Below are 8,584 nucleotides of genomic sequence, written 5' to 3'. Positions count from 1 at the left end.
GACACACAGTTCAGGAAATATGACGTCATAAACAGTGAGATGCATGAAGAGCTGTCACGCTATACATGACGTTTAAATTCATTACTTCCTCGCTAGTAATTCCATTCGCAACAGTTGTTTGACACAGTATCAAAATGTGCCACCGAATGTACGTACAAAATTATACTATTGTTCGACAAATCGTTCAGGAGATATGACGCCATAAATAGTGAGCACAAGGTCAGATGTTGCGTAGTGCGGAAGTGGAGGCACAGCCATACAAAAGTACCTGGGAAGAGCCGTGTTTCACTGCCTGTAAGGAAGTAAAAATACAGATTTAAAATAACATATAGAATAATTTTGCTTTACAGTTTGTGTATGTAGCATATTTTTGTCTATTCTGTAAACGTGCTAAATTTGAACTTGTACCTTTTCTGAAGTTAGCAGTTGAAATAGTTTCAAAGCTATTTCGATGTTTAAATAGCTTCTTTACGCAGAGCTTTGAAAAACAAAATAGATTTTTTACTATACAAGTTATGAGGTACTACAGTACAGTAGCAAAATAGTATAAGAACTCCACCGGTGGACGATATCTGAGATGGGTGCTGTGTGAAGCAAGCGCACTATTCCTACATAAACAATGTCAGTGATACATGTCTGTTCGTTAGTATTTACTTCATTTTAATGCTTCTTGACGAAATGACACAGTGATATCAATTTTCTTTCCGGTAAGATTTTTCGCCCCGTTTGCAGGGGCCTATCTTTCCAGCTCTCGGTACGGCACTGGACGTGTGTGGCTGTTGTCGTTGCAAATTCAGCAGCATGTCACACCGCGTGGAGACAAGTGCAGCGGAGATCTAGCTTTGCTCTCGCGGTGATGTCAGCGGCTGAAACCACGCGTCACTGACAGCTGCCTCTCGCCTTTGTCGCTTCGATCGGCGCACATCGCGTCCCCTGTATAGGCGGGCACTTCTGACGCACATATTGCTTCTCGCGAGCAGCCGCCACACACTTCTTCACCCCAGCAGCACTTGTTGGCGTCTCGGCTTGTGATGGAACTTCTTCTTACCGACGGTGCCGCTTTCTCCAAGCACAGGCCCGTTAGAAGGGCACACAATCCTTTTTGAAAACAGTTAAGGCGTCTCGACGTATCTAAGAGGCTGGAGATGGCTCGGCACTGTTGTCGGTACACAGATATCTCTGAATCCATTTCTGAGAACTTATGTACCAGTATCAGCTCGCTGAAGCACCGCTGCCAGACTGGGGATTTGCACTCTCACTACGGCATTCGCACAGTGTTGCAGTTCAGTTTACCTTCCTATACAGAATAAATCACTAAAAACCTGCCCCGTTTTTATTTCGTGAATGGCTTAAGGTACCGAAACAAGGCTTTCGGCAAATAATAATAGGCAGAGGGGTGTTTTCATCATTGTATTCGAATAACCAAGACATTGTAGCAAGTGCTTCTTCTGAATGGAGTGATATACGGAGTAAGTCACGAAGATGTGGAAATATATTAATATGTTATTCTACAAGTAAAACCGAAGAAAAAATTTCATCTAAACATAGGTCCGCAAATTTTTAGTTGCGGAGTTACAGCTAATAAAAGATTTCGCCTGAAATTTAGCAACTTCGCTAGTATGAAGCCATCGCAAAACTGTACGAGGTTAAAGTAAAACAAGATATCCATTTATTTTGTTCTTATTGATCTGAAAAATCTCATAAAACGTGTCCCAGACGTGTATCTGTGCGATAAATAATCTACGAACTACAGCATTTACTATGTGGTTTCACTTAAATACACTGTTCTTATTATGTTCTTTCATTGAACAATACAGAAAACTAACTCGTTGCAAGGCTACCAAACGACTGAAACAAATCACTAACGGTTTCCAACGATGACATAAAAGTTTCTACATTCTTAATGGAATGTAAACAAATTTCAGCTTCCAACCTTATCGTTGATAAATTTCCATGTATAATAACATTTGCTTCTCTTGATGTATTGTAAAACTACTGCAGATAAACATCTGGGACATGTTTTCTTAGCTTCACCAGACCAATAACAACAAAACAAATGGAAATCGTGATTTACTTAAACCTCCTACAATTTTGCGATGGCTTCATATCAGCGAAGTTGCTAAATTTCAGGCAAAATCATTTGCGGGCATATTTTTATATGCATTTTTTCCCGAGTTTCACTTGTAGAATAACATATCAAAATATTTGCATATCTTCGTGAATCACCCTGTGTACTTTACTAACGCTATTCGAAAGACGAGTAACAAGATATAACTCCTGTCCTCTTGGTGTTTGCAAATTTTCGCAGACGTTTCCGAGGAATGTGTCACATAGCAAACCAAGGTGGCCTGCATCAGCTTTTGCAATGGGAAATCACCAAAGTAGGGCTTCCACGATAGACTCCGTCGTTTTATGCACCAAAAAGGTACCCTTCCGCTACTAAGATAAAAAGTTTTTCCTCTTAGCCCTACATTATGCCACATATACACAGGGTCAGCTACAACTGTTTTTAAAGGGGACAATATGATAACTTCCTGCACAACGGAACGGGCTTTGGAAAGTTGTGCGTACGTACTTGTGCTTAGGTGAAATCTTTTGTTGAAACGAGTAAAAAGTTGAGGTTCTTAACACAGTGACCGAGCCGGCGGAGTTTACACGGCAACAGCGGACTTATTTTCAGTTTCAGCACACTTCTCGATACTTTTTGTGAAAAATTTCAACAATAACGGTAATGAGGGTTTATGACACTGTTTATTTATTTACTTATTTCTTATTTAAATCGACTACTCGTCAGTAGGAACACAAAGCCGTTTCTGAATAAAATTTGAGCTTGAACTTCCACTGTCCCTCCCATTCCCTCTCACCTTCTCCCACTTGGAAACTCCGTCCACACCTTCCTTTCTTCCATCGCCCTCTCACATCCATTCCCTAAACGAGAGCCTCCCCGCTGCTTTCACTCCTAACGACGCTCTCACCCTACTCTCCTTACCTCCATCACAAGTCAAGTTCCCTTTTCGGAAAGAGGAAAACCAGAGAGCTTCCAGGCCAACACACGTATTCATCCCAATGTAAAGAAAGCTTCGGTAAAAAAGTTTTTATAGCTTTGATCACGCTTAGGCACATCGGATTACTAGTTTCTGTAGGACTTAGCTGCCATGTTCAGCTCCACGCTGTGCATGTTATAAAATTATACTGCGCTATAAATCGCAATTTCGTTTTCGTACCGTCGCAACGGACTCAAAAATAAAAAGACATTGGATGGCAGCTTATTCCAGTCGAAACTAGTAATCCAGTGTACTTACAACGTTCAAGCCAATAAAAACTTCATATCTGAAGTTTTAGTTACAATAAGTTCATTGATTCTCTGCAGCCAATAATGCCAGGTATTTTTAAAATCGTTGTCTCTCTCAGCAACAGCTCAGTATTCCACTGCCAAAAAAACGAAATAGCTAGTATTATTCCTTATCTCCTTCCTAGGTTATACCCCTTTCTTCAAAACACGCTAATGAGGAAGCTTTTCAGCCAGTTGTGTTACACTGTTTAGCTCTCCCAGTAATAGTTCAGTGTGTTATTGTCATAAATATGTGATAGCGAATAGAAGAGCTTCCTTCAGTAATGATGGGTTGTGCGCAGTATCATTCGCGTCCAGTGATGTTAAAAATGCATAATGTATGCCTGTTTTGAATACTTTTCCATAAATTGTCCTTCATGCATTTTGTAAGAGGCATACGCTTCGCTTGTCAGCACACAGCCAAATCCTTGCACACGAACTCTGTTACAGAATAAGCCATTTCGTGAATGTTATAATATAGGCAAACATACACATTCATCAAGAATATGAAATATTCCCTCAGCCATACAGGTCCAGACAGGCATGATAGGCATAGATTACAAGAAAAATATTGACATGCGTCCTATGCGATTATAAAAAAGAAAGACTTTAATAAAATTCATATTACGAGGCTAATTTATTCGAGATTTTACAGAACTCTGTGCAAAAAAGGTACTCTCGAGAGAGAAACAGAATGTGTAATGTGTACAGCGAATAATTTGAATCAACAAAGAAATTATTATTGAGAATGTGTGTTAATAATGATGACACGAGTAAATTGATTCTTCAGTGTATAATCCGACACAAGTTATATGTGCATCACCCGCGAAAGACAACAAACGCTTCAAACTCGAAATTGAGTAATATTGCGCATGCTCATTTTTGAATAAACAGTACCAATCAGCTGTTGAACGCTCAACAAGAGGTCTTTACAATTGATTTAGCTATAAAATACTCTTTGTGGATAAAAATGAAATTGTTACCGACATGTTGCAGACATATAAAAGCTGTAAACTGAAATTCTAACCTTCAAGTGATGTTCATATTACAAACTGAAATTGTAGCCTATTTTCTAGCAGTAACTGAAATTCTGATACTGATGCTACAAACATTGTACGATAGTGATAATGTGATTGTAACAGTAGTATTCAGTACAGAAAAAAATTGGTGTGTTACGAAATTCTAATAAAAAGCTTCCGTTACATGTTTACATATTTCAGTTTCTAACTCGTGGGCTATGCCTACCATACCTCTATCAACCATGTGTGACAAACAGAATATTCAATGCTGTTCATGCATATGTAAATTTGCCTAGATGATGTCAAATGACACCTTTTGTAAAACTTTGTAAGGCATTAGATGTGTAAGGACTTGACTGTGTGCTGATAAGGGAAATATATGAATATTTCACCTTGCATTTCGGATTATTTCTGGAAATGTATTCAAATGCAGGCAGACAGTACTCGATTTCCAACACCACTGGACAAGAATAAAAGTCTGCCAGATTCAACCTCACTGTAGGAAGGTCTCTGATTGGTTTTTTATTTGTAGGGCAGTGAAACACCGAGCTGTTAGTAGGAGAACTAAATACATGTAACACAACTCTTTTAGAACTTTCCTGATTGGCTATTTCTCAAAAGGAACTGTTGTAGGAAGGAGTTTAGAAATGTGATTCGCTGTTTCGTTTATCGACTAGTCATTAATGATCTATTATTAGAGAAGCTAAGTAAGCTGATTCACTTACAATTAGAAGCGTTCTGTTTGACCTACTTCATAGAAATCGGTGTGACTTAGGAAGACGGTTGGGGAGGGCGTGAGAGCTTGAGGAATGAGTGAGTAGAGGGTAGGTTTAGTTACTTACATGTTCCATAGATCATTTGAACGATTCCTTGGTAGAAATTAAATGAAAAGAGTTACTTCAGAGGATATAATATACATGATTAGCGTTAACATTAGTGAACGTACTATTTTTCAATCCAGTCTGGCTACCAGTTTTTAAATAAAATTTCGACCATGAAAGAGAAGGAGCTGCTCATGGGAAATGGTTTTAGATTAGATTTAAAACTATTTTTGCTTCATGATGGTAAACTTCAAGAATGGGTAGTAAATGCCATTTTTCCTGTAGTGTTGTAAACATGGATATCACTGTTCTTCTCAAAATGTGATGAATTATTTATGGCGTATTTCACTAGTGAGTATACATATTTTGATGATGCTGTTAAAATGTCTAAAACTCCTTGGAGTGGTATCTCCAAAATTACTGTGGATGAACATATGTTATACTTACTGCTTGCTTTTGTGCAATCAGTACTTTCCTCCTAAGTGATGAATCACCAATGAAAATTATTCTGTAAAATGTAGTTGTGCAGATATGCAAAATAAGTCAGTATGTTGATTAATCTGATTATATGAAGAGAAATAACAGTTTAATTTAATTGTTTGAGTAGCTCACTAGTATGTTTCTTTCAGTTCGAGATTTGGAGATTCTGTCCTGCTTACTGACTACTGACGTGTGCTGCGTCAACTGCTGGTATGACCATATTAGTCACTGCATGTATTCTTAAAATTTATGGAGAGTTCATTTTTCAGTCTTTGAAAAATATCATAAACAGTCTCCTGTGTTAATTTCACTCACATAGTAGTAATTACAACACTACTGTCATTAGTAAAAAGTGCCAATTTTTCTTGATGAATGTTAAGTGAGTGGTAATTCACATAAACAGTGGAAGAACACCAAACATTAAATCTTACGCTTTTGCATACATTATTTCTCCCCAATTACTTCCGAAATTTCTGAATTATTCAGCGTAACTTTTCATTCTGTTTATTGAGTACCTTTCAAACCACTTGTGTGTAAGGCCATGAATTACATTAAATCTAAGTATTTCTAAATGGATAACGTGTCCTGCACAGTTAAATGCATTGAAAAGATCACGTAAATGCTAACTGGTGATCTTTTATTATTTAAGGATTGCAGTATTTGATGATTCGATGTATTAATAGCTTTCTAGTTTAGGAAGTAGTCTGTAATATAGACTGTTATGTTATAATTAAATTGTATCTACTTAAATATGAGACTGTTCATTACAATACTTTTCGAATACTTTACAGAAAGACATCGTCAGTAAGGAAATCGGACTATACCTATTTCAATCCTTCTTGTTAATTTGCTTATAAAGAAGTTTAACATTGAATATTTCAATCTGTATGCATGAATTTCCTGTGGCTATAGTGCATTCCATATCTCACAAAGGACATTATTTATTAAACTGGAAAACTTTTAAGAATTCTGTTTGAAATTTCCTCAACAACTTATCAGCCTTTGTCTTTTAAAGCACTCCGTCTTCAGGCCTCGAGTGGCCTACCGGGACCATCCGACCGCCGTGTCATCCTCAGAGGAGGATGCGGATAGGAGGGCCTGGGGTCAGCACACCGCTCTCCTGGTCGTTTAGATGGTATTCTTGACCGAAGCTGCTACTATTCAGTCAAGTAGCTCTTCAATCGGCATGACGAGGCTGAGTGCACCCCGAAAAATGGCAACAGCGCATGGCGGCCTGGATGGTCACCCATCCAAGTGCCGACCACGCCCGACAGCGCTTAACTTCGGCGATCTCACGGGAACCTGTGTGTCCACTGCGGCAAGGCTGTTGCCCCCTTTGTCTTTTAGAATTTTTATAATTCTGCTAAGTTCAGTGAAGGATGAGGGCGCTGTCAGCAGTGGCTTAAAATTTTTTCGAATGTAATTTTTAATACATTCCCTTAGTTCTTCAACTGAACTTTTAAATATTATTTTAGCTGCTACAGTTACAAAGACATTGTTAAAAGTAGTTGCAACTTTTGATTTGTAAGACATAATACTGTCATTTAGTTTAATAATTATGGTCTCTTGTACAATGACTAACCTTTCTGTCTCCTGTTTAACAATATCCTACATAGCATTTCCTTTACTAACTGCATTATTAATTTCTGTCATGAAGTGCGTATGTTTTGGCATTTTATGACTTTTCTTAAGATATTACAGTATTTTTCTAGAATGCAAGTAACGCCAGATTTTGACTTATTCTGACCTTTAGAAAAAATTTCCCCCCACTCTTTCATGCGATTTTAATCCCTCAAGTTACCCATAGGTTATGTATTTGTCACTGGACTTCCTGGATAAGTTTTTAGGAAAGCTGCTTTCCGATATTTACACAAATTTTATTGTGGAATGTACGGAATTTCACGCTAGCACCTCTTTATATGCATACCTCATCCTACAGCATCTCTTTTGCCCTGTTCTCATTTATAAGTGTAACTGCTTTTTATTAACAGTCCTTAGGGCTGTATGTTGATTCATTATCTATTTCCATTAATAGTGCATCATGTTCAGACACTTTATTAACGGTACACATTACCTGTTTCAGCTTGAACACTGTATAAAGAGGTTTTCAATCAGAGCCCTGCTATCTTGTTGCACACGAATTGGAACATTCATTATTTAAATGACACTGAAACTGTCAAGTAATGCCCTCTCCAACATAATCTTCAGCTCATGTCTTCAGCCCATTTCCCCATCTTATGACTAAGTTAGAAAGAGGAATGGACTAGGGTAGCCAATGCAGCTATTTGAGCCACAGTGCAAAAGTGGTGTAGCGGGTAGCATATCTGCTCAGTAAGCAGGAAAGCTGGGTACAAGTCCCAGCCTTACAGCAAATTTTAATTCAGTACTTCAGCTGATATATTTATCAAAGATGAAGTTGAGACTCATATATCTGCAGGAAAATTTAAATCTATCAGATCATTAGCCAAATAATAATTTCAGTTTCATTTCCCTTAGGAAACTTTTAAGAAATCCACACTGAAATCTCCACAGACGGGTAACCTTTTCTGCTTGCCTGACAGGTAGCTTAATAAAAATAGATTTCTCATAAATAGCTTACACTTTCCTGTAGTTGATCTGTAGACAGTTATAACTACAAGAGAAGTGTTATGCAGTAACAACTCACGAGCATATACTTCTCAGTTATGATTTGTACAAAACATGCTTTTTTGAATTTGCGACAAACACTTTTGTATATTGCAACTCTTCCTTTTTTTTATTTTAACTCCATAAAAAATAATGCTAGTCTACAAAGCCTGATATTAACTACTCTATCCCTCTGTTTAAATGGTGTTCAAAGACATGCAGAACGTCTTTCATTTATTCTGATGAAACAAAGTAATTACTTTTCTGAAAACTTTTGCGTATATAATTATGTTCTAAATTCTTTCAAA

General features: G+C 37.6%; 1 pseudogene; it reads right to left on the bottom strand.

Moving 5' to 3' along the window:
• Positions 1-6,865: 6,865 nt before the first annotated feature.
• On the bottom strand, positions 6,866-6,983 carry LOC126093855 (5S ribosomal RNA; annotated as a pseudogene).
• Positions 6,984-8,584: the final 1,601 nt, after the last annotated feature.

The sequence above is a fragment of the Schistocerca cancellata genome, chromosome 7 (genome assembly GCF_023864275.1).
Source record: "Schistocerca cancellata isolate TAMUIC-IGC-003103 chromosome 7, iqSchCanc2.1, whole genome shotgun sequence".
NCBI classification, from domain to species: domain Eukaryota; kingdom Metazoa; phylum Arthropoda; class Insecta; order Orthoptera; family Acrididae; genus Schistocerca; species Schistocerca cancellata.
Note: the sequence above shows the minus strand (reverse complement) of the source record. Positions and strands in the feature narration are given on the sequence as shown.